This window comes from Canis lupus, chromosome 6, assembly GCF_011100685.1.
Source record: "Canis lupus familiaris isolate Mischka breed German Shepherd chromosome 6, alternate assembly UU_Cfam_GSD_1.0, whole genome shotgun sequence".
NCBI classification, from domain to species: domain Eukaryota; kingdom Metazoa; phylum Chordata; class Mammalia; order Carnivora; family Canidae; genus Canis; species Canis lupus.
Window position 1 is genome coordinate 63,703,763 of NC_049227.1, and position 27,170 is coordinate 63,730,932.

Here is a 27,170-nt window from a genome sequence, read left to right on the forward strand (position 1 = left end):
GGCACTGGGACAAAAGGAATATAAGGGATGTTTTGTTGAGCTAACGAATTCCTAAGGGGAAATCCTCCCAGGAAAGAGAATTCAGTTGTCCCTTTAAGGGGAAAGAGGTTATAGAGACCACAAGAAACGGGCAAGAGCATGAACAGCCAAGATGATAAAAATGCTCCTAGCACATTCCAGGTCACATAAGAATAGGGTAGGATTATGACTAAGAAAACTGGCTGAAGTCCTTCTGGGAAGAGCGTTGAATGCCATACTAGGAGTTTGCTATAGCAAGTGGAGAACTAATAATGTTTGTGAAGAGTCACCCAAAGCTACCTATGTTTTAGAAAGGTAACTCTTCTGGAAGCATGCAGGAAGCGTTGTATAGGGTGGACCCAGACAAGGAAATCAGGGAATCAAATATCTTTTTTTAAAAATATTTTATTTATTCATGAGAGACAGAAAGGCAGAGACACGGGCAGAGGGAGAAGCAGGCTCCGTGTGGGACTTGATGTGGGACTTGATCCAGGGACTTCAGGATCACGCCCTGAGCCAAAGGCAGATGCTCAACCACTGAACCACCCAGGCATCCCGGGAATCAAATATCTTAAAGGGAAGGATGTAATCCCTTCAGCTCCCTTCTTCTCTGCTGACAGTACAAAGCCTTATGGTCAGCTCATTTCTGGATTGATGATATTGATACTAGATGCCTCTTCCTGAGTCATGGGAGAGCCTCTCCTGCTCTCATTCTCCCACAAGTCTGGAGGCCTCTAGTGACCTGTTCTACTCACCCACTAGACTGGAATCTCCCTGAGGGCAGGGACAGGGAGAAGCCCTCTGTCCTCCCAGTACCAGCCTATTCCCCTCCTACAGCAGATGCCCCACAGATGTTTGTTGAACTAATTCACTGTAGGTTATTCCTCTTGTTATACACCCATACTGCACATTCTGCCCCAGTTGAGCAGATCTCACTCTCTTACAAGCAGGAAAGCCTGTTCTGAAGCTCCTCTCTCTAACCACCTTCTACCTGGACAAATGTTGTCTTTCCTTCATTCCCCCATACCCAGTTCATACTCATCCCTTCTAAGAAGTCTATTCTGAATAACATGCAGACAGCATTCCAGAGCTTGGGCTTTATGAATCCATGGGGTGTACACTCCTTACACGCCCCTGCCTCCAGGGAAAGCTCTGCTGTCCCTTTGTTTCCAAAGGCTTTGTTAGCTCAGGCTCACAAAATGTTAGAACTAGAAGCAGCCATACACAGCCACCTCTGCCGTGGTATGATGGAGGGACTGAAGCCCTATTTGACCCAGTTGGTGAGTGGCAGAGTCAGGATTAACTTGGTCTCCTGACCTCTCTATCATCTATAAAAACTTGGAGCTGTCTCTCCTATTCACTGAGTACATGATCCATGAACTTTCTGCAAATAGTTGTTAATGGAGGTGACAACCATATATAGATTACTGACTTTGAAAGAAACATTTTTTTTCCAAATAAAATCCATTTTACACTATAGTGGCATGGAACATGATTTTTAGGGGGCGATTGTACTTCAGAAGGCACTTGACAGTCTTGTCTCACAGTGTTTGCATAAATCCCGGTTGCTGTCACTGTATTGGCAATGGGGTCAATACAAATTAGCACTGCAGTAGACAGAGCACCAGAATGAGGTAACCATGATAAAACACCCACCGTGGGCCTGGCCTGGACTTGGGTCTCAGACTGGTCACTTTGTCGTTACTGTTGATGGAGTTTCTTCCTGTTTCCAGATGCTGCAGCTCAGGCCTAAGATGTCCCATTCACCCCAAAGGACCCAGGACATATCTGTGGTAGGGAAGACGGGACTGATGGTTGACTTTCACTTATTAAGTCCCAGCTCAGAGCCAGGACTGTACTGGCTTCCATATCTCATTTATTCCTTTCAAACCCAGTGAGGCTGGCATTGTCTATGACTCAGGTGGACTTCATTATGGTGCTGGTACCTTCAGGGCCTAGTTGTCAGCTACACGCTACTGTCAAGAAAGTGTTATAAATTGTGCATTGTGTTCATTTGTTTATCTTTGCATTATGCATGCTGTTTTAGAACATAAATAATTTGCTTTGGTGGGTTTCCTTTCCATAAAAGGTGTTAGCAATAGTTCCTACTTAAGAACATGGTCATGAGAATTACATGAAGTAATATATATAAGATAATCAGAACAGTGTCTGACACATGGCACCAACTTGAAGTTTCCTTTTAAGTAGTAGTTACTCTAATGATGGTGGTTGATATTGTTTGGGTTTGTTTAACGTTACATGTTGTCTTTCCTTTTCAACGTGAAGCTAATTGTTTTTTCTAATAACAAAAGTAACACAAGAAAAACATAAAATGGAGACTAGCAATAAATCATATTAAACACTTTTAATACCTTGGCTAGACTATTTTAGATCCTTTTTGTATATGTATGCACATAAATACAAGTACACATAAATACATATAAAACGTATTTCCAAGGGTACCTGGCTGGCTCAGTTGGAAGAACATTTGACTCTTGATCTCAGGTTGTGGGTTTGAGCCCCACATTGGGGATAGAGGTTACTAAAAAAAATAAACTTTCAAAAAAAACCCCCAAAACCCCTCATTTCCAAAACATTTTAAGCTATCAAGAATTTAGCCCAAAAGCAGTCATTCAGACCTCCCCTTCCTCCATCCCTCCCTACCCTCTCATGTCAGCCCTCCCCTCTTCCCCACTCCCTCATGCCTTCACACCTCATTCTCCCCTCTCCACACACACACACACACACACACACACACACACACACTGGTCAAGGTGGTGGGGATGGCCATTGTTCCAACTGACTTTGTGAGAAGCTTTTTGGGTTGTGTGAAAACAAAGATCTTAGTTTTTATAGGGGAACATGATTGTCTCAGCAAAAAGCTGATTCACCGATTAAATATAAGAAAAGCAATAGAAGTACTATTTATTGTTGGCAATTAATCAGACTTAATCCATCTGGTGGTCAAGGCCAGCACTTGTGCCCAGCCGTGTTCAGGGAGCCATTTAGGCACTCGGAGCCACAGCCACAGCAAGGACTGCCAATAAGCTCTGCCCAGATCGCAAGGGAAGGAGTAGTGGGTGTGTATTATTTATGTTCCCCTTTCAAAACAAACCCAACAAAAGAACAAAGCTTCCCTTCTGCTGGCAATGTTAGCAGCTCCAGCATATGGTGCTCCCTGGCTCTTTCTGCTGAGGAGTGGGCGTCCAGGCTGCGTGAAGGTACTGCCCGCAGCCATCTGCTGCGTGCCACCTCTTCCCTCTGAGCTGAATTCTAATCGGGAAGCAGGACCTCAGGAAGGAGGGGAATGGAGGAGAGTGGCTTGGATAGAAGACACGATTTTGTGACAGAGGAAATGTGCTCATCCAGATTGCCTCTCATCACATATATGGTCCAAGTCCATTCTCGGGGCAGGGTGGGGGGAGGGCGTGAGATTGTGAGAGAGAAAAGAAGACAAAGAAGAAAAGGGGGGGCAGGGACCAGGAAAGCTTGGACACTCAAGTGAAGCTATTTGTAGGTCCCCGACCACAATTTCTCTCAAAGATCTTTTAGTATTTCTAGCCTCTCTCGCAGATGCTTATGAAAATAGTCACAATGGAACCACCCACAGTGGGTGAAAACTGTATTTCCAGGAGTGACTTGGGCCACAAAATTAATGTATAGTTCAGTGTGGCATAACAATGACTCTTTTGCACTTAGGGCTTCTGAAATGAAAGACCTGGAAAATCCATGCAGGGCTGGTGACATTAGTGTCGCCCTTTTTGTACAATAAAGTTTGCATCTGTGCCCCTGTAATCTGACATACAGCAGAGGAGGAGGTGGCAGTGGTAGAAATCACAGAGCACTGAGCTGGGGTGTGTGTGTGTGTGTGTGTGTACGCATGCGTGTGCGCATGTGCAGCTGCTTGAGGCAATTAAAAATACTTATGATGTGTGATTTTAAATGTCACAGACTGCATGCTATAGGGCCCGAATGACCTGCCATTGTCTAGGCACAATGATGCTAAGGAACGTACATAGATTCAGGCACATTTTAAAAGCTGACTTGAAACACGTATTTGTCCCTGGAGGTGATAAAATCCCCTGAAGACTGATGTTTTCTTGGCGTAAACTGTGAGCAGTGGAATTTCTTACCTTAAGCTAAGATTAGCTGGATTGTGTCAGGTGTTCTTCCCCTTTGTTTCTCCTCCTCCTGGGAGCGGGGATCTTACCAACTTACTGAAGCTGCCACCTCACACCTGCAATAGTCACAAGATGAGCCCTTTTCTTCTTGCCCCCAGCATGCTTGGAGACCAGAGCCTTTCAAGGGCTGCTAATCCCTTAGCAAAGACAGAACAGGTGGAGATGGCATCTAAGTTTTTTTTTTTTTTTAAAGGAAAAAAATAAGAGGAATTTGAACACTTTTGTTTTCTAAAGGGTATTTCTCTTCTAGAGTAAAAATAACATGTTCGCTGGTTTTGGCTTCTCCATCCTTCCTTCCCTGGGGGAACCCTTCAGGGTGGTCCAGGGACCCTCGGCCCTTGTATGTGGGATGCCCTGGGGAATATCCCATTGGTGCTGAGGTCAGGGGAAGTCTAGGATCCGTTACTGCTATTTCTGATGCATCCGATTTCCTGAGGTTTGCCTCAGGAGCTCTGGAGCTTGTTGAGTTGCTGTTCTACCCAGCCAACAAACAAAATCTGAAAGTATCTGTTGCCAGAAAGAGGAGAGCAGGAGGAGGAAATGCAGTATTGGCATATCCTGACACACATTCTTTGGTACCAGATCCACGGTTGGTCCTGGCAACAGTCTGTGTCTCCTGCAGAGACCCTCTACTCCACAGTGAGAGACTTTTGCTATGGGCCGCTTGGATTGAGGCCTCCTCAGAAAACAGGTATGCTCCAGATCCCAGCACCTCAGCACCGGGGAAGCGTCAGTCCCTCCGGGCAGGGCAGGGTCCAAACGCTTTGCCTGTAGAGGACCAGCTAGGAAGCATTTTCGGCTTGTCAAGTCAAGAAGCAAAATTTAGCAACGGTTCTCACTGGCAAGCTAACAGACCTTTGGACCTTTTACAAATTACATGTTAAAATGGAAAAACCATTTATAGCTGTCAGGCTGTATGAAAGGTGCAGCAGGCCAACGTGCGCCGACAGCATGGCAGCCTTCCGTAAGCTGCGGTCCCCACTTAGCTTCAGCCTCTAAGCCCTAGGATGCTCCTCACCTCTCCGAGTCCCCAAATCCATTTTAAAGGCAGCTAAAAAATTTGGAGAGAACACTCCTTTATGTCGAACTCCAGTTTGCCCTCCTGCATCTTATTACAGAAGAATTAATTCAAAAACTGGTTTTAATCATTTTCAGAACTGATTTAAGTTTCTAGAAACATGTTTTGGTGAAGATCCCCCTGTGTGGCTTATTCCCCTCCTGCGCAGCCAAATTGTAACCTTCGCTTAGTGTGTTGAGGTCGTCCTAGAAATCAATGATTGTGTTGTGCTGTGAAGCAAAGAAACAGTGAGGAGCTGCTGGAGTTTGTGGAGCTCTTTGCCCTCACACAGAACATCCCTGCAATGCATTGCTCCATGAATTCGTGCTGCCGCTTTCAGAGCCGGTCCCTTATTATAGGAATGTCACCCATGTCCATTCCCATCGTGGTCTGCTTGCCTACTGAAGCAGTCCACACACACACACATACACACACACATCAAAATTAAATACTTATAATCTTCTGGACTGAAAACCTAGATGCCAAGAGAGAACAGACCCCAGGAGCCCTGGGGCCTTTGGTATTTGACTCAAGTACTTTCATCAGTGATGTATTTAAACCACTCAGAGGCAAATTCTTCCTCTTCCTCCCTCACTCCTCGCCTCTTACTCCCTTGGAAAACCAGCTAGGCTTCTGAGTAAATGTGAACGTTTGCCAGAAGTGTTGATTACCATTTGTGTTGTTTACTAATTACGAATTCCTCAAGGGTAGTGACTTTCTTTCTTAACATCTTAGCCTTAGATTCTGGTCCAGTGCTTTATTAGTAGTAACTTTAGGACTTATTTATAATATCTTAGTAACCAAAATAAATCAAGCCTTAGGGATGTAACAGAGATAGCTGACATCTAGTATGCTGTTTCCACAGATCAGTCATTGACTGTCACATAACCTGGATCTATGTGATTTATGCAAATGTGAACAGGCTGTGTTGGTCCTGCTACTAGACTAAGTTCAGGGCTCCAGGCTTGGCTGTGTGGACATGGTCTCTGTTTGCAGCTCCAGATTCTGGGAGGTAACTGTGAGCTTTAACTAATTATACCCCGCATCACCCCCAGGAGGTAGGTAATGATTATAGATGTGCTTGGCTGAAGTAACTCAGAATGTCTTAATAATCACTTAATAGAATCTTATCATGAGAAGCAAATTGCATTAAGTGGGCAAATGAAGTTGACTGTGCAAAGCAGAGTTAGGAAATAAAATGCTATGGGGGGTTTTATATGGGAAAAATCCAATTAACACCTTTTTAAAAGAGTTGGCCTCATGGCTTTTTCATATCCTTCACAGTGCCTATCACAGGGTTATGCCCTGAATGAATACGTTCTCAATCAATGTGAAAGGAATTATAGGTAAAAGGTGGGGAGGCTGCAAAGGGTACATGGGGGATGGGGAGGTAGGTGTAAAAGCCATCTGAGATCACAATTCTACTTAGCAGCAAATGGCAAAATGATTTGATTGTGAAGCCACTGGGACAAGCTTTATAATGAAGATACATCCCCCACCCCTGTCATTTTATTATTAAGCAAAGTGACTGTTATGCAAAATGCTAACCAGGTTAAGTAGTGTGCGGGAGGGATGTGCACTCTGTTTATCCAAATCTGGGAAACCCTAGTGATGAAAGATGTTAAGGCAGAAAGATAAAGTTGGTGAGAAGAGAGATCAGGTGGTGTAGGGTCCATATAAACACCCTAGGGAAGATGGCTGGAATTTTGTATCATACCGGAAGATAGGCAGATACCGTGGAAGCTGCTGTGAGACTCTTGTGACTCTGAAAATAAAGAAGGCAGGGGAACTTTGTCCAGGTGGTTCTGGGGAGCATAGTGGTCAGTAACAGAGAAAAAAAAAAACCTGGAAGGTAGCAGAAAGGCATGCACAAAACTCCAGACAGCATGTCCAGGATGCACAGATCAGCATGATGTGCCGGGAGATTGGCATGAAGTGACAGGGCGTTGGGAGAGCCAGATTCTGGGGGGTGGACCAAAGCAGCACCCAAAGAAGGGGGCCTGTGCCTGAGACTCAGACTGGACCCCAGTAAGAGCAACAAGAAAAGCTGCGCTCCAGAAATGGCACAGGGAATCATTGAGTCCCTAAAGCCAAATTGTACACCTAGAATATCCCCATGTACTGACACATTTATACATATGGAAAAGTACTCACAAACTAACCCAAGAGGAACCCCCTCTGGAGAGGTGAGTGGAAAGAGGAAAAGTAGAGAGAGCCTTCACTTTTTCCATTTACAGTTCTGTGTTATTTGATTTCTTGCTTTTTATAAGGAACATGCAATCAGATAAAATGACTACCACATATTATGTTAAAAAATAAAATGGGAAGGTAGTAGAAGCACATTCACCACTTGACGGAAAGGACACTGGGGCTTTGGTGTTTGCAGAGAGAAATTGCCTCCCTTTTTACTTGAAGGACAAGATGGACCCTAAAGCTGTTTCATAATGTTTAAGAGGGTGCTGGGATTTATTTTTCTCACAATGCATAAAAAAAAATATATATATATATTTATTATTATTTTTTTTACCTTTGCCTTTCTCCTAGAGGCTCTTATACCTCCAGCAATACTAGGACCTTTTTGTGACTATTGTTTGCCTGCATTTCCTTTACTGAGCACTTCACACGCCATCCTGTGCTGCGTGGCCTCCGTAAATCAGCCTCATTTCCCCCAGTCCTGAGACTGAGGCGCCGCTCTGGCCATTACTGCCTAATGGCATGTTCTGTTGCTTATGTTTGTCTCATATCTGTGATGGACAGACCTCGGGGATGCATTTTCGTGTCATTCTAATTGAGCATGGAACATTCTGTTTTCCTGCCTTGTCGGGGTGACTAATGAGAGAAAACAAGCAGGTGCAATGAGCAATCAGGGTCACTTTCCTCGCGCAGAGGACCAGCAATAGCAGAGGGCACAGCAGCAGAGGCGCTGCTGGGTATAGGGAATGAAGAGGTGAAGCAGCCTTGTCCAGGATCACCCCCAAACTTGAGCTGCCTGCTGCAGCTTCCTGGCCAGTGCTGGTTCTGCCCACAACATCTCAGCATTGATAACCTAATGGGTTTTCCAAACTGTGCTCAGATGTGAATCACCGATGCTTCCAGAATGCAGTTATGTCTCTCAGCAGGGCAGATTTCTGCTGACTCCTTGGGGAATTTTAATAACATGTCATTTAACAAATTAGAAGGTGAAGCAAATTAAATACAGTAAATCAAAGCAAAGCTTGAAAAACAAAGTGGATGCAAGCAGATCTTTTCAAAGCATGCAGATTTGAAAATGTAAGGTTTCCAAATGATTAGCCAAAAAAAGGGGAAAGTTACCATAGCAACTCCCAAAGTCCTCCTAGCTAGTCTCCACAAGCCTTCAAATGCCCCACCCCATGCAGGGGGTGAAGTGGGACATGTTTGAGGACAGTTCCGTGTTTCGTTTTTTTTTTTTTTTTCTTTCTTTCTTTCTTTTTTTTTTTTTTTAAAGGAAATAAAGAAACAAGCTTAGTGGATTACAATTCACCTTTAAATGCCAGGAACAGACCTCTGATGCAGATTTCAGGAAAAGAACAGATGTCTCCAGTAATGACGTCTCCTCGCTTGGTGGCACTGTTGTTCCACTGCTGGGTGCTTCAGGGCCTTTCCCCAGCTAGAGAAGGGCGTCCTCCCTTCCCAAGCAGGTGCCTTCTGTGAGCTGCCCTAACATTCATGTATTCAAAAATATATATCTATGAAGTATCTACCAGGTGCCAGTACCATGTGGGTTTCTCAGCTAAACTGGTGAACAGAACAGTCGGCAGAGCTCATAGAGTGAGAGAGACAAGTAATCAAATGAAATAATTACACGCTGTGGTCAGATCAGGCTTCTCAGAGAAAATAATGGTGGGCAACTGCCTTTAAACAGACTGGTCAGGAAGACGTTTCTGCTGAGATTTTAGGCTGTGCTCCACCCTCTCCCACACGCAAAGGGATGGAGGGAGAGTACTAAGCAGAGGGAGGGTAGGGGTCACTGTGGCTGGAGGACAGCAGGGAAAAGAGGAGTGTAGAGAAGGATAAGCAGGTAGGGCCAGAGCGTGTCCAAACTTGTAATCATGGGACGACCTCAGCTGTAAAGTGAAGTTATTCAGCTTAAAGTGTTTGCTGTTCACACTCTGTTGTAATTCCCATTTTATCACCTTAACTTTAGATCTCCATGAACGCTTGGAAAAAAACATATTGAGTAGTGGAACAATTTCACATTTTTTACACAGCTATTTTTTTTATAATTATAAACTATAGGATATAAAGCTTAAGATCTGGGATCCCTGGGTGGCTCAGCCGTTGTTTAGCACCTGCCTTTGGCCCAAGGAGATCCTGGAGTCCCCGGATCGTGTCCCATGTCGGGCTCCCTGCATGGGGCCTGCTTCTCCCTCTGCCTGTGTCTCTGCCTCTCTCTCTCTATCATGAATAAATAAATTTAAAAAAAAATAATAATTTGAAAAAAATAAAAAATAAAAAAATAAAGCTTAAGATCTTTGTTGGTGAGGAAGAGCTTAGGAAGTTGGAGAGAAGCAGACAAAATAAATGGCAAGAGAGCGGATTTCGATAAGCCAGGAAACTGAATTTAGCCACCCCTCCTCCTAGCACTTCTCATACTGTGTTGTCATCACTCTCTACCTTGTCTTCTGCCCCACTAGACTGGGCGTGAGGCAACTAGACGCACTTTAGAGACAGGGACTCTCTAGCCCATCTTAGTAACCAGTGATTAGCATAGGAATACAGTAGACTCAAAGTTGGGTGGATGGATGGATGGATGGATGGATGGATGGATGGATGGAGGAATGGATGCACAGACAGAGGGTAAGAAGTGCCAATGCTGGATAAGTGAGACTGCAGAATTTTAGTGACATTTTCTCAAAGATAGATCGGTTTCCGCTTCCAGGTATGAGACAAAACCTTTCTCTGGCCTGCTTGGATATGTACCAAACATCAGTTGAGCACCCATTATGTACAAGATACTGTGCTGGGTCAGGGACACAGACATGAGTAAGACATTGTAACAGTCCTCAAGCTATTACAGTCAATAAAGGACATAAAGCCAAAGCGTAACTGGTCCACAGTTTATAAGGTGTTATGCAACACAAAACAAGGTGTGGAGCAACTGCAGTAGGTGTTAACAAGAGGAAAAGAGGAAAACTTTCACGAAAGTAACATTTGAGTTTCACCTCGAGGATGGGAGCTCTCCTGGACTACAGAGCTCTGAGCCTCCACTATGAGCTAGGCATGGCGGCTTGTTCCTAAACAGGCTGTGCCTAAGGGGAAAAGAATGCAAGGCCTTCTCCTCCCCTCCTCCCCATTTTGTGAGCCCAGGGTGCTGCCATCCCAGTGCATCTAGATAGCCCTGCTTCCCAGACCACAAGCTGTAGGCCACCACTGAGGAGTATATTCTGGGGGAATGTTCTGGACCACAATAGTCCCAAACTCCTAAACACTCTTTGTGGCTTTCTGTTAGAGTCTTCAGCTTGAGGACACTTTCATGTTTCTATTGTAGCATCTTTCCAATGGTAGATCACAGTCCATTAGTGTGTCAGGTAGTTAGTATAATGCTAATCAACATATGATGTGACCAGCATTTTCAAAAATGGGATTGAGGGGTGCCGGGCTGGCTCAGTCAGTAGAACATGTGGCTCTTTATCTTGGGGTTGTGAGCTTGAGCCCCACGTTGAGTGTAAGGTTTACTTGAAAACAAATGTATTTTTTTTTTAATGGGAAAGAACAAAGTGAGAATTACCAGGGTACATTGCATAGTAAGGAAAGTATCCTTTTGTGAAATCTTTTTTCCATTAAATGTCATGTGTGAATGGTGGCAGCTCTGCTAGGTGACCATTTTCTTAGAGGTTCCAGGGGATAGACTTCCTTGTCAGTATCAGTACCCCACTCACATGGTACTTTCAACCTTTACAGGATTGAGGAGAGAGCTCCCAGTTTAAATTTAGACCTACTCTAGGGTGTGTACATTCATGCCATAACCTAGTAGAATCAGAATACTTTTGTGTGAAACATAGATATTTTTTGAAAATAGATGCCTTTTTGGCAGGCAGGTCAGCGCTGCTCAGTTACCCACTAAATATTCTCAGTTCTCCATCCTGTGTGTGTACACACAACACATCTTCCCAGGACTGGAAGAAGAAACTTCCTGTCAACTCTGAGCAATGTCCCTCATCAGGTAGGCAAATACAGGTCAAAGTACCACAAAATGTTTGAGCCAAGGAGCCAGCCCGGAGCTTCACAAAGCCATAGGTCCTTTTAAAGTACCTCTGTTTTGTTATAATTGTTTACAAACCTGTGATTTAGTCAGGTTCTGTCTTCTACCTTATTAATGGCTCATAGAAGTCTTGAAATGCAGATATTGAAACCATGGAAGTACAATTCCATGTGGATAGAATCAAATAACGGGTAGCTTGTCATTTGGAGCTCAAGTCACACTGGGAATTTGGCAAGACACACTTTAAAAAAAATATTTTATTTACTTATTCATGAGATAGAGAGAGTTCGAGAGAGCAAGAGAGCTAGAGGCAGAGGGAGAAGCAGGCTCCATGCAGGGAGCCTGACTGACTGGATCCCGGGTCTCCAGGATCATGCCCCGGGGCTGAAGGCAGCGCTAAACCGCTGAGCCACCTGGGCTGCCAAGACACACTTTTCCTTTTTAGGATGGGACTGTGAAGAATAACACGTTGAGAACAAAGAACGAAACACATCCTTTCCTAACCAAATGAAGGCAGTTTAGTGATGGCGTCACAAATCAGCAGGGCAGGTCACATCAGGTGGCCGATTGAAAGTGGTTGCCCCTCCTTTATCTAAGCTCCGAGCCAGCCTCAAGAATTAAGCAAAACACATTATAAGCTTGTGTGAAACACAGTAGAGCATGTGGAATGTAGGTGACCCCGGGCAAGTGTGTGCAGATGTGACCAGTCCTCCCTCTCCCTATAGTTCTGACACTGTTTCCACAAATTGCAGACAACTTGCAGCCGGTGAGATTCCAAAGGGACATGGTAGAGATTTGTCTTGTTGCTATTAGTGCTGGCTGTCAGTGACAGCAGCTAACAAGCTGGTGAAGTGGATTCTAATGAACATTTAGTCATTTCTTCACATGTTCAGATTTCCTAGAAATGTCATTAATTCCAGATATAGCAGCACTTACTTTCAGACACTGCAGCCCCAGTTTAGCAGCCTGTCCTACAGAAGGGGGAGGGTGTGACGTCATGTAGCTGTAGGTACAGTGACGACAAGAATTAGGTCAGAACTTCTCACTGTGGGTCAGGTCAGGGCCGGAGGCATGGAAAAAGCCATAGCTGTTAGGCCCTGCCAACCCATCTTGAAGACTGTGTCCTCCACCAGCAGCCCAGGCCACCTCAGTTCCAAGATTCCTGAGACTTTCTGTAGGAGATTCAGGGAATAGTTTAGTCTAAACCCTTGGATCTTATTAAACTCCAGCACCACTTGGCTTCATCATAGAGGACCCCTGGCTCACCTGATTACTGCTCACCATCCCCCAACTTCTCTGGAACATTCAGTTGACATAGAGATAACCCACTCTTGTGCCATGCTTCAAGTCTCCATGTGGATCTATTCATGGAGGGTGTAGGAAGCCCTCTGGTCTCAGTAGATATGGCAACCTGACTCATTCTAGATTGTCTGGTATCCAAGAGCCTTGAAAAGTGAGTGAGAGCAGTGGGGAAGGCTGTGTTCTCGCTCCTGCCTCACATAAGGAAATACTTGCTTGTCCTTCATGAGTAGGATCGCCTATGGAAGTATTCTGAAATGAAACCATGGGTACCAGAGCAGCGCCAACCTGCCTGCCAGCAGCCTCATCCAGGATTGTGACAAACACCCATTTCCGGTGTACTATGTCAGTCAAGCCAAAACATTTGTTTAAGATTTTAAGCACTTTCTCTGGCAGCCTGGGTGGCTCAGCAGTTTAGCGCTGCCTTTGGTCTGGGGCGTGATCTGGAGACCCAGGATCAGGTCCCTCATCAGGCTCCCCTCATGGAGCCTGCCTCTCTCTCTCTCTCTCTCTCTCTTTCATGAATAAATAAGTAAAATTTAAAAAGAATTAAAAAGATTTTAAGTAGTTTCTCCATCCAACGTGGGGCTTGAACTCACAACTCCGAGATCTAGAGTCCCACACTTCTGCCAACTGAGCCAGCCAGGCGCCTCCAAGTCAAAACATTTTTGTTAACAAAATTTAAGCTGAGTGAATAAAAACCAGACGAACTGAAGCTGAATGAATCGAAAACAGTGTTTGCAATGTGTGGTGGGAGTTCAAGTGTGGATTCTCATGTAAGTCTTCTTTGAAATCTACAATTGAAATTGAAGATGCTCATATTTCATAGCAGGATGCAGTGTAATGGGATGAGGTGGGGATGGGGTGTTTCCTAAAGGCTGATGGGCTTTTATCCCATGGTGGGAAAGGAGGGCTGTGCTCTGTATATGGTCATCAGTGTACAGTCATGCTTTTTCCTCCCCCCTTCACATTGTCAGCATGCTACGACAAATTGGTGCTTGCAGACAGCTGGGGCCTTTGTTTGAGGGGCCCTCACCAAGTGTCTCTTCCCAGTGTTTCTGCTGTTAGGACAATGTCCTGGCCTCGCAGCTGGGCAGTGGATGCCAGACACTTCCAGATGGCGGGTACTGAGTGCCTGCACCCCCAGAGTGGGTTGCAGGGGCTGCCTCAGACTTGCTGGAGCTGTAGGTTAACCCAGGAGCTTCCCGGACTCCTGAGATCTACTAGCTGGGAATCTGGGAGCAAGGCGGGCTCCAGGGTGAGGTCCTGGGAGCCCATGCTGTGTGCCTCTCACGTACCACCTGTAATTCTTATTCTAACTAAAATTTGGAAACTATAGCCTACTGTGAACCAAGACCCTGGCTGCACATCAGAATCCCCCAGGGATCTTTGAAAAACACCAGTTCCCAGATCCTTCCATGCACCAATCGATAAGAATTCCACAGGAATTTGCCAGTAGCATTCCAGGTGATTTTAATTTGCAGACAGGGTTGAGGACCAAACAACTCCTGAAAACAAATCATGACAGTTCTCCAGGTATGTTAGGGGAGTAAGTCCCTGTCCTGGTTCCTCTCCTGTGCCCTGAGGCGAGTGTGGGACAGGGCCCTGGGCTTCTTTGGACACAAATGGGGTCAAGTCAGGGATGGCAGACCAAAACCACAGGATTCCTTCTGGAGCGGCTGGTTTCTTCCTTGGAGTCCATGTAGGGCTGTCTTAGCTACCAAAGGGTTTCTCACATTATGCAGGAAATTTGGCAAGGGTCCTAACTTCTGGACATGGCTGCAGAACAAGAGGACCAGTGAGAATCAGGTTCCTGAGGAGACATGCACAGTTAATTTTAATAATGACATGGGGGTAAAGAAGTTAGTTGCTTTTAATCAAGGTAATGTTTTTCTTCTGTCTTTTCCATCTAGAGTAAAATATTAGAAAGAAATACTTTCCACATAAGGAAAATTTTAATAATAGATTTCAAAAGAAAGTAATGCAAGTGGTAAACAAAAACTCCCGATCTTAAAGAGACTCACCTTTGGAATCATTACGACCATTGACATTTAAAACCCTGAAATTCAAGGCACCTGGGACACTCAGCAGTTGAGTGTCTGCCTTTGGCTCTGGTGGTGATCGCGGAGTCCCGGGATCAGGATCGAGTCCTGCATCAGGCCCTCTGTGGGATGTCTGCTTCTCCCTCTGCCTATGTCTCTGTGTCTCTCATGAAAAAATAAATAAAATCTTAAAAAAAAAAAACAAAACTCAACCTGAAATTCTGTTAAGATTCACAGAATTCAACAGCAAATGGCTTTTATGAAGTGCTATTATAATACAGTTTCTTCAATATCTCCATAGTTACTACTCAGAAAATATTTTTTGAGCTAATTTCAATAAATACCAGGCTCTATGCCAGGCTACAAGTACAAAATCAGCAAGACAGATCTCAGCCATAAGGAGAATGGGGAATGCAGATAAGTAAACAAATAAAAAGGTGACATTAGCACTGATGAAAACATTGGGTGCTATTAGAGGTGAAGGAGCCTGTCTGAATTGGCCAATTTGAGCTCAGTTTTGAAGGGTGAGTAGGAATTTCCCAAGTGGACCTGACCGGGGCACCTGAAACAGAAATGAGAGATGTAAGAAGTGTAGATGAGCAGGTCACCTTTGGAAGACTATGTGCATTTGTTTCTATTCCTGCTTTTTAAAATTACCATGAACTTAGCATAAAACAACACAGATTTATTAATGTATGATTCCTAAGGTCAGTAGTCCAAAATGAGCTAATAAAATCAAGGTGTTGCATTCCTTTCTGGAAGCTCTAGGGGAGGGTCTGTTTCTTTGCCTTTTGCAGCTTCTAGTCACCGCCATGTTCCTTAGCTCATGGCCTCTTTATCTACAAAGCCAAAATGACAGTTCAAGTCCTTCACGTGTCGTCTTTTCTCATCATCATGTCTCTCTCTGATGGCAGCTGGGAAAGATTCTCTAGTTTTAATGACTCAAGCAATTAGCTTCAGCCCACCTGAATAATCTAGGACCATCTCCCCACCTCAAGGTCCATAACTCCAGTCACATTTGCTAAATCCCCTTAGGCAACATAATCACAAGTTCTGGGGGTTAGGGCATGCACATCTCTGGAGGGCCATAATTCTGCCTCCCATATCGTGCATCAATTTACCAAGTGACTTTGATGGGCTAGCATGATTGATTAGAAAGGATAAGTTGGAGCCAAGTCATAAAGGGCTCATATATGTCAGTTTACAGAGTATTCAGTTTATCCTTTGGGGGACCAAGAGCCACTGAAGGTTGTAAGTAAGGGACTTCCCTCTTAGAGACCTGGCTGTACTGGCTGATCATTGGAATCATTGGAGGGAGGGGGATGCTTGTTAGTAAGACTATTGTGCAGGCTTGGAGATGCTCATTTAGGAGGTCCGGGGTGAACATGCAGGAACTTATTTATGACCAGTCAGCTTAGCAGTACACGGCTAGAGAAGTTGGTTGAGAATACAGCAAGACTGAAGGTGAGAGATCAGTGAGGAGCCTGTGCTATCAGTTCAGTGAGAACTAAGGAACACGTAAACTAACCCAGCGAACAGCTCTGCACATGGAGATAGGTGGATTTTCGGCATATTTAACAGGGAATTTTGGCAGAACCATTGGTGATCTACTGGATGCAGCTCTGGGCAGTGGAAAATGCATGTTTTAGAATCAGATGTGAGTTCAAGTCCTGACCCCAGCTGCCACCTACAGGCGGGTAGACTTTGCTGAAATATTGTCTCTAGATACTAGGATCTTTGACTATTAAGTGAAGATAATAGTATAAAATTTGCAGAATTTGTAAGACTCACAATAATGCGTTTGCGGTACCTAAAATACAATATAGGTGCTCAGAAATGGCCACCACTATTATTGTTATGGTGGTGATGGATGTTGTTATATGGTTGTAAAATGTGGCAGTGGCTGACAGAGAAGATAACAGAGTGCTGGGCTGAGATGGCCAGATGAGCGGAAGGGCCACTCACCCAGACAAAATACAGGAGGAGGAACAAGCTGGGGGTGCCAGGTGATGGGCTTCAGTTTTGAATGAGTTGAACTGGAGGTGATGGGGGAGTTCTGGGTGGAGGGTCTAGAAAGTAGTATCTTACTACTTTAGTAGTATCTTACACGGGTTTGGAGTCAGAAAGAAAGAAAATCGGGGTAAAGTCTATGGCGGTTTTTCCATGGATCTGAAACTTTTAAAAGGTATCTTTGAACATGAGCCGCAAAGCTGCAGGAATCAAAAGAACTACTAATTCATCAAAGCCTTTTTACTGCTTAAACCACTTTGTGTATTGTAATAATGTAAAAGTAATTACAATGTTCCTGTTAACGTAATAATACCCTGACAATTGAGAGGCATGCTTAGACAGCCACAAGGCCCTGAACATTCATTGGGAGCCCTCACAGAACCGTTTGGTTTATGGTGTTACAAGTTTGCTGGGAGCGGGGTCATGAGGAGGTTAATAGACGGAGCCGTGATTCCTTTGGGAGTGTCGCTGAAGCCCGAGGGCAGGTCTTTGCCTCCTGGCCTGCTCTGACACCGCATTCACATTCGTTTTCTGGCTTTGTTAACCCAACACTGGCCCGCCCTGGTAAAAGGACCGCCTGCATCCTTACTATGCCCTCATTGGGGTCTGCTAATTCCACTCCCCTTCCTGCTAGAGCTCTAAGGTGTCCGTTCCTTCTGTCCATCTTGGGAAGGGGTCGGATTCCTGTTTCTCACTGGCCCTAGCTGACCCACGGGTCCTCTGAGTCTCTTAAGACATGCTGATCCTTGCGACTTGTATGTAGTTCATATCTAGACCCTTCCTTTCATGCTGAAAGCTTTGGTAGTCCACACGTAAAAATCACCTAGCAGATAGCCTCATCCACTTCCCCTTCCAGTCCCTCGGACCGATCACCAGAAGAGCTCAGGACCAGGAGTCAGGATTCCTAGGGGAAAGGACTGGCCTTCTCACCTTCCTGCTGGATGACCAGCAACAAGACACTTGACCTCTCTGTATAGTAAGATGTGCTCATTCCATGTTTTCATTTTTAGATACAAATCCTTTGTTCAAATGAAATCTGGAAATCCCTTGTTCAAACGAAATCTGAAGTTAGCCAAAAAAAGGAAGCAAGGAACAAGGCAAAATGCCCTAGAGAGGTGGGGAGGGCAGTCCCAGGGCCAGTCACTTGCCCTGACACTGCTGAGCCCCCAAGGCAGCCCTGGGCAACTTTACAAAGTGCCAAAGTTCCTTTAGTGCTTTCACAGTCTCCACTTCCAAAATTTGGCTCATTCTGTCTCCTTCCTGGAACTGGTCAGTGACTTTCCAGGGGCCGGAAGATTGTGTCTCCACTCATAAATCTCTCATCTCAGGCTCCCCACAGCCTGACTCTGACTGTTCTGACTTCAAATCCTATTACACCTGCCACAGCAGCTCTCTTGTCTCATGGCTATCCCTAAATCATCCTGACATTGTCCTGCTGTGGTACTCAACTCCTTTCCCTGACTTACACCCTGTATTAGTGTTCTGTTGCTGCTGTAACAAATTACCATAAATTTAGTGGCTTAAAAATATACATGTATTATTTTACAGCTTGAGGTCTGGAGTCAGACACAAATCTCTCAGGGCTAAAATGTAGGTGTAAACTCGGGCTATTTTCCCTTTCCGAGGCTCCAGTGGAGAGGCTGTTTCCTGGTCCCTCATGGTGGTCACACGATAACGTGGTGACCTGCCCACAGACATGGGGCCACTACCCATATCAGTGCTGCATCTGTACATTTTCTCTTTTTTAGAGGAAGATAGCTCAAGAAAATGTTTCAGGAATTATCGCTGGCTGGGGCAAAAGAGTGGAAGCTGGAGTTCATGCTTTCCTTTCTCATAAAAGAAGAAACTATTGACATGAGTGACGAATCTAAATAAAAATGTTGATGGGGCAACCCGGGTGGCTCAGCGGTTTAGTGCAGTCATCAGCCCAGGGCCTGATCCTGGAGACCCAGGATCGAATCCCATGTCAGCCTCCCTGCATGGAGCCTGATTCTCCCTCTGCCTGTGTCTCTGCCTCTCAATCTCTCCCTGTGTCTCTCATGAATAAATAAATAAAATATTTTAATAAAAATAAATAAATAAGTTGAATTTTTAAAGATTGTTTAAAAACTAAGTTGCATCCCTCCATGGTGTTACAGGATCATCCCTCACTAGATTGTTAGAACTTAAGGTTGGAAATCATATTTTATTCAGTGTCATGTCCCCAGTGTCTTAGTAAAGTACTGCACATAACTGATCCTTAATGCATTTTGATTGATATAATTAATAGATGCAGTATAAAAATCTATTATTTATTAACCGTGGCATATAAATTGTCCCCCACACAAATGTAGTCCTATTTTTTAACTCAGAAGGGAGGTTGTCCTCTCTTTATGCTCTGGGATATTAGAGGGTGGGCTGTGTTTCTTGCTGTCAAGTGAGAATTGGTATAAAAGGAGGTGAGGAAAATAATAGATTAAATCCTTCATGGGGGATGTTGGAACAGAGCATTGGCATAATGGATGGAGTGTTTTAAAGCCACACATTAGTATTAACATCTGTGCAAAAACAAGCTCTCAAACTGTGAACCACCAGGATTTACAGCAGACTATTAATGCTCATTCTGCTCCTGAGTTAGAGAGCAGAATTCTCAACAGTGAGTCATTCACAGACATGAGTTCCAAGAAGTAGCAATCTGCAGCACCCCAAGAAACACAGGGGAGACAACTTAAAATTCTCATTCTTGTGATTAAGTACAGATCTTCCTCCACTTACAATAGGGTTACCAATAAATGCACCATAAGTTGAAAATATCATAAGTTGAAAATACATTTAACCCTTAGCCAACCACCCATCATAGCGTAGCCTAGCCTACCTTAAACGTGCTCAGAACACTTAAGTTAGCTTACAGTTAAGCAAAAATCATCTCACACAAAACCTATTTATAATAAAGTACTGAATATCTCATATAATTTATTGTATACTGTACTGAAAGTGAAAAAGAAAATGGCTGTATGGGTATAGAATGGTTGTAAGTGTATGGGTTGTTTACCCATGTGATTGTGGTGCTGTCTGGGAGCTGGGGCTACTGCCCCTGCCCAGCAACACAAGAGAGTATTGTACATGTATCACAAGGGAAAAGATCAGAACTCAAATGTAAAATTAAAAGTACAGTTTCTACTGGAATACAAATCTCTTTCATACCATCACAAAGTTGAAAAATCATAAGTCTAACCATCATAAGCTGGAGACCATCTGTATAAAATATTACCTTTTGTTTCCTGTGGTTGGCAAATAGAAACCCTTTTCCTACATAGAGCTTGTAAACAAAATTGGAAACTTTCCTTTATATAGTGGGGACCACTAGGAGAGGCCTTCAGTGGGAACATGAGAGCATTGCATTACTTTTCCCATAAGACATGCAGTGATTAGAAGGGTCCTGCTCATTGTGGTCAGGAAATCATGGAGAAACATGGAGAACAGCAAAAGCTTTCACTTCTTTTTTTAATTTTATTTTATTTATTCATGATAGGCACACAGTGAGAGAGAGAGAGAGAGAGAGAGAGGTAGAGACATAGGCAGAGGGAGAAGCAGGCTCCATGCACCGGGAGCCCGACGTGGGATTCGATCCCGGGTCTCCAGGATCGCGCCCTGGGCCAAAGGCAGGTGCCAAACCGCTGCGCCACCCAGGGATCCCAAAAGCTTTCACTTCTAAGAGTGCAACTAACTCATCACTATTTGTGCAGACAAAAAAAGGGTCTCCCAATTTCCAGGGGTGCCTGAGCGGCTCAGTTGGTTAAGCATCAGACTCTCGATTTTAGCTCAGGTCTTGCTCTCAGGGCAATGAGATTAGGCCCTGTGTCAGGCTCCACACTCAGTGGGGAGTCTCCCTCTCTCTTTCCTTCTCCCTCTCTGTCTCCTTCTCTCTCTTTCTCTCTCCCCTCCCTCTGCCTCTCCCTGCAACCTCATTCATGTGCACTCACTCTCTGCCTCAAATAAATGAATAAATCTTTTAAAAAACTCCCAACTTCATGAATTAAATTAGTTTCATACCTTTATCACTTATGCCCACCCAAGCAAAATGAATATCACCCAAACAATTTTGAATACCACCGTCATTCCTCAGTAATTAGCCATTCATTCATTCTTCTGGCAAATCCTCATCACGTACCTGCTGGCATTGTGGTTGGTGCTATGATGGAGAGATGTGATTGGCAATGAGTACATAGTCCAAGCCAGAGGCAGCATGGGTAAGGCATTAGCTCAGGGCAGTGGCTATAGAGCTGTCTCTTAGGGGTGGGTGGAGAAGAGTTGGAAAGTGAGGGGAAATTTCATATAGCAGGAGAAGGAGCCAGCAGAAGGGGAGTGGGAGAAGGTGCAGGAGAGAAAGAGCAATGACAGATACAATTAGACCAGGAGAAGGTGGAGAATGTTTGAGGTTGAGGACTTAGGACTGTTGATTAACAATGAATGGAAGAAAGTATTTTTTCTCAATCCTTTGACTCTAGTAAAGATGCCAAAAAGCAGTACAATAAACAAAAGGAGGAAAGGAACTGAGCAGAAAGATAGAAGGACCTCAGGATCTCCTGGGCCCCTGAAGGAGATAATCTGGAGATGCTTGGCCTATAGCAGGGAATGGTAACAAGAGTTGGAGGAGCACTTTGATAGAACCAGGCACCTGGCCTATGAAGAAGGAGATGACTTAGCTAACAAACTCAAGCACAAAATTTAGGTATGATTCAAGAACCACTGGGCTAAATACTGTCCAGCTGGGAGTACGGAGCTAGGGAAGCCAGGCACATTATCTGGAGCCTCTGACAGTCCTATTGTCTCCAGGTCTTACATTCCTACAGCTCCTCTCTGCTTAACCCCTTGGGAATTCCAACAACTGTCTCCCATCCATTCCTAGCCCAGTGATCCCGAGCACAAGGACTCCATCAAGGGGATGTCAGTTCTAGTCCCAGCCTCTGACTTTCGTGTCATAGACTACATCAGATTCTGAAGTTTCTTCTGGCCCCAAACTCTATTAATCTTCCATCCATGACACCTCAACTCCAAGGTGGAGTTAAATCTCTAGAGGAGAGTATTCCAGCATGAGGATACATCTGAATTTATAGACTGGTTCATCCACTGAAGCATCCTGTGCTCCCTTGAGGGAACCAGGATGAAGCCCTATGACAACTATATATGTCTGAGAGAATCATCCCGGGTGCTGTGTAAAGCTCTGGATTGTTCTTTTTCATTCCTGCTTAATGTTCCACCGTGTATGTATTTAAGAATTCACCCATTCTTCAGGTGTTGGATGTACAATTAAGTTGTTTTTATTTGGGGCTATTACAAATAATGCTGCTCTGAGGATTCTTTTACCTGCCCTTTGACTTACTTGCATCAAATATTGTAGACTGTCTGGGAGTAGAGTTGCTGGCTCATGGGGCATGTGTGTATTAAAGCTTTGGTAGATTCATATGTCAAAGATTTTCATAAAATGATTTCACCAATTTTACACTTTCATGAGCAATATATGAGAGCTTCCATACTTCAACCAACATTCAGAATTGAGAGACCTAAATTTTTTGCTCATCTGCTGACCATGGGCTTTTCTCTGTGGTTTTCATTTTCATTTCCTAAATGAATTGCTCCCTTTCCATATGCTTGTTAGTGATCAGGCCTTCCTCTTACGTGAAATGACCATTTAAGTCTTTTGCCCATTTTTCTAATTGTATGAACTCTCTCTGTATTTTAGATACTGGTCCTTTGTGTGTTTTATATTGCAAATATTTCTTCCCATTCTGTGGCTTGTCTTTTCACTCTTTATGATGCCTTTTAATGGACGGAATTTTAAAATTTTAATATAGTCTATGTTTCAGTGCATCTCAAATTATCTGTGGCAAATGCATGTTGGGGAGTGGGGGGGCATTCATTTCCAAGCAGTCACAGACTGATATTTCTATGAAATATAATAAAAATCAACTAATATACAAATTAAATAGAAAACACAGACATTAAAATATTTATAAAAGGAATAAATATTTATATAAAAAAGGGAGAAAGAGAATTAAGGAATGTAAATGTTCCCAAACCACATGAGTGGTTTCAAGCTCCTTCATAATTACCTTTGTCTACACACAAACCCTAAGACCCATGGATACACACTTCCTTGGTTGGTAGCTGTATAGGTCTGGCTGGATCATTGCCAGTCAGGGGGAAAACAGCCCATGAAGGTTCTTGCTACTTGAGTTTAGTTCTACTGCTGAGTCTCCACTTCAGTCATCCATAGGATTGGACCTTGTCATGTAGCATCACTCAGAGCTACTTGCTAGGGCTGAAAGAAATCATCCAATTTTGAATTACATGCCAGTTATTTTTTTCCTTTTTTTAATTTAATTTTTTTAGAGACAGGGAGGGCAGAGGAATAGAAAGGGAGAGAGAGAATATTAAGCAAGCTCCATGAGGAACATGGAGCCCTACAGAGGGCTCAATTCCACAACCTTGAGAACATGACCTGAGCTGAAATTAAGAGTCAGACGCTTAACAGACTGAGCCACCAGGCACCCTGAATCTCATGCCAGTTCTCAGTGGATTTTGCCTGTGTGATGATCCCAATCTTAAGCAGGATAGTGATTTTAAATACATATCCTCCTGAGAGAAAGAACAAGGAGGTGCTACTGCCTTAGAGGGTCCCACCTTTACAGCTTTCTCCTCTTTTTTTGGGTTTCTGGTGAGAAAGTGTATTTCTCAGGCAGTTGTGAAGAGAAAATGCGAGTATAAAGGCAATTATTGTAAAAATTAAGCCAGTCCTTTCTGCTCTCTCCACTCCCCAAACATGATTTAAGTACTGGCTTAGAGGACTATAATGTATGCAGTCATTTCCCATAACCATGACAAATAACTACTATAAGGTCAACATTATTTGGGTTGTAAAATAAAGTTCCAGAGTGAGCATGAAGCTATATCTTCATAGCTCAGGCAAAGAAGCTAAGGCCCAAGAGGTTTAAATAATGTCATTCAATCAACAGTAATTTTTTATAACTTTTTATTGTGAAATAAAAATACAGAAAAACCACACAAAACAAATATATAGCTTAGTAAAGTATTATCAGCTGAACACTCTTGTAATCATCAACCAGGTGAAGAAATAGAATTTTGCCAGCACTCCAGAGATCCTTTCATGTGCTCTGACTTTAGTAAAGTTATAACCTCCTACATTTCTCCAAAAGTAACCATGCTGTTGACTTTGTATGAATAATGTCTTTATGGTTCTTTATGGGTTTTCACCCAAATGGAGGTCCTTAGACACTGTAATTTAGTCTTATTCATTAAAAATTTTTTTGATATATCTCTTAATCTATAGCTTGTCTTCCACCCTTTTCTTTTTCTTGTACTTCGATTAAAGAACCCTGGACACCTGACCTGTAGCACTGGTTCTCAAACCATAAATGCACATCAGAATCACCTGGAGAGCTCATTAAAATACAGATTTTGGACCCCACTTCAAGAATTTCTGATTCAGTAGGTCAGGATGGGGCTTGAGAATTTGCTTTTCTAGCAAGTTCTCAGGTGATGTGAGTGTGGCTGGTCTGGGACCACACATTGAGAATCACTGACCTATGGAACTTTGCTGATTGCATCCTTATGATGCATTCAGTATGTTCCACTGTCCTCTGTTTCTTGCAGATTGGAATCTGGATTCAGAGGCTTGGCAAGATTCAAGTTCTCTTCCCTTTTTTTTTTTTTTCAAGCTCTCTTCCTTTAGTGAGAGTATACATAGTGTGTTATTTCATCAGGAGGCACGTAATGTCTGGATGGCTCTTTTTTAGGATATCAGCAGCCATTTCTGTTTGTTTTCTAGATACATGAATGCACTGGTAGTTCATAATTAGTCATTCAAATTATATAATTTACTTTTCACTTATTACCTGGAATAATTTTATTAAGCATTGCTTTCCTTTTCTACTATTTGGTTACAGAATAGTAAAGTTAATATGGGAAAGGCAGGATAAATGTTTGATTCTTTCCATTTACTTACCAGTTTTCAAGATAGTAACAAATTGTTTCCCTATGATCCTCCAAAGATGACCACTTATTTTCATATTTTAAAAATATCAGTATGAACTCATCAATTCAAATATATTTTCTGTGTTGCATTCATAGTAGTTATTATCATTACAGAAACTCAAATTACTCCAACTTTGACAGTGGAAACCTCTTCAAGTCAGCCCTTGTCTTTTTGAAACAACTTTGTGGTCTTCAACAGGTTCCCTACCGTCTGGAATGACAGGATGTTCTGGGCTCATTTTGTGTATTTCTTGCCCCATACCTGAAATCAGCCAGTTCTCCAAAAACAAGAAGCCTTGATTTCTTGAAACAGTATTTCAAAATGATGGTCTGAACATTAGGGTATTCACAGGTACCCGAGTTGGTCCATGTTTCTAGAGCTTTTCAGTAGATACATACAGAAACACACACACACACACACACACTTGTTTTTAAATACTTCATGTGTTCATACTGACATTTTCCATTCACATACCAAGACTATAAATTTCAAGACTCCTTTCTTTCATTAAGAACTCTGGTTCTTGGGACATCTGGGTGGCTCAGTTGATTAAGCATCTGCCTTTGGCTCAGGTCATGATCCCAGGGTCCTGGGATTAAGCCCTTCATCAGGCTCTGTGCTCAACTGAGAGCTTGCTTCTCCTTCTGCCCCTGCTCCTCCCTCGCTTCCCATTCTTGCTCTCTCTCTCTGTCAAATAAATAAATAAAATCTCAGAAAATAGAATTCTGGTTCTCAAGAACATAGTGGATGATAGGATTAGAATATCTCCTCAGTATTCACTCACTTTACCCCACATCAGAGTCTCAATAACAATACTGATGCTATCACCACCAATTATGATTACAGAAAATAGTTATGCATATTTTGCAATGCTATCTTTATTCTCCTTTCTCATTTTTTGTTTTTTGTTAAGAATAGTTGCTTTAGGAGCATCTGTTGGCTCAGTTGTTAAGCATCTGTCTTTGGCTCAGGTCATGATCCAGGGCCCTGGGATCGAGCCCTGCATCGGGCTCCCCATGGGGAGCCTGATTCTCCCTCTGTCTATGTCTCTGCCTCTCTCTGTATCTCTCATGACTAAATAAATATTTTTTTAAAAAAAGAATAAATGTTTTATATCTATGTTATCACAGCATACAACCATGACATATAATACTCTCTTCACATCAGTCCTCAATCAGTCTCAATTCAACAGGGAATGACCATCTTCAGAACTTACCACCAGTCAATGCTTAAAAATCCCTGGAATCACTTTGGCTGTCTCAGGAAAGGCTCAGGGGAACAATATTCTCTGTGTTCTTGCATGTTGATAACAGGTTGTGCTTTTTTTAAAAAAAAAGTTTTATTTACTTATTCATGAGAGACAGACAGAGAGAGAGAGAGGCAGAGACACAGGCAGAGGGAGAAGCAGGCTCCATGCAGGGAGCCCGACATGGGACTCGATCCTGCGTCTCCAGGACCATGCCCCGGGCTGAAGGCAGGCGCTAATCCGCTGAGCCACCCAGGGCTTCCCAGGTTGTGCTTTTTATACTTGAAAGTCATTTTACTGGATATAATATTCTTGACTGTCATTTTCTTTCTCCAAGTATCTAGAATATGTCATTATTCAAATTTCTATGGCATGAAGTGTTGCCTCTGAAAAGTCTGAAGACAATCTATTTTCATTCCTTTATAAGGCACTTGCTCTTTTGGCCTGGATGATCAAAGGTTTTTTTCTTTTCCTTTGAAATCAGATAATTATCCATGCCATGTTGGTCATCTTGGGGTGATAATGTCAGTTAAGTGGTATCCTCTTTCATGGTATGCTTTCAATTTTTTTTCCAAGAATTTTTCCCTCAAATTATAGATTTTAGTATTTCGTCTCTTGTGTTCTTTTTCTTCAATGGCTCTTATTTTCTGTACAGATCTTTTTTGCCTGTTTTAAGTATTTGTACTTTCTCTCCTTTATATATTTTTTATTTTTAACATGTTTCTCTTTTTCACCTTCAACTTTTCAGGTTTCTAAAATTTTTTTTTGAGAGAGAGAGAGAATGAGTAGTGAGGAGGGGGAGAGAGAGAAAGGGAGAAGCATGCTTCCTGCTGAGCAGGGAGCCCGAGTGGAACTCGATTTCAGGATCCGGAGGCTCAGGACCTGAGCTGAAGGCAGATGCTTAGCCAACTGAGCCACCCAGGCACCTCTCACCTTCAACTTTTCTTAAGACATATTTATTTGTTTATTTTTTTCTGTGTTCTTCCTACTTCAGACTTCGTATCTAAAGTAATTTTTCTTTCATTCTTCATAGTGAGTACTTGAGCCCTGTCATCTCAC

At 43.3% G+C, this 27,170-nt stretch overlaps 1 protein-coding gene across 1 annotated transcript in view; it reads left to right on the plus strand.

The window, feature by feature from the left end:
• Window positions 1–27,170, plus strand: part of SSX2IP (SSX family member 2 interacting protein) — a 119,158-nt gene that overhangs the window by 14,070 nt on the left and 77,918 nt on the right. The window lies entirely within an intron of this gene.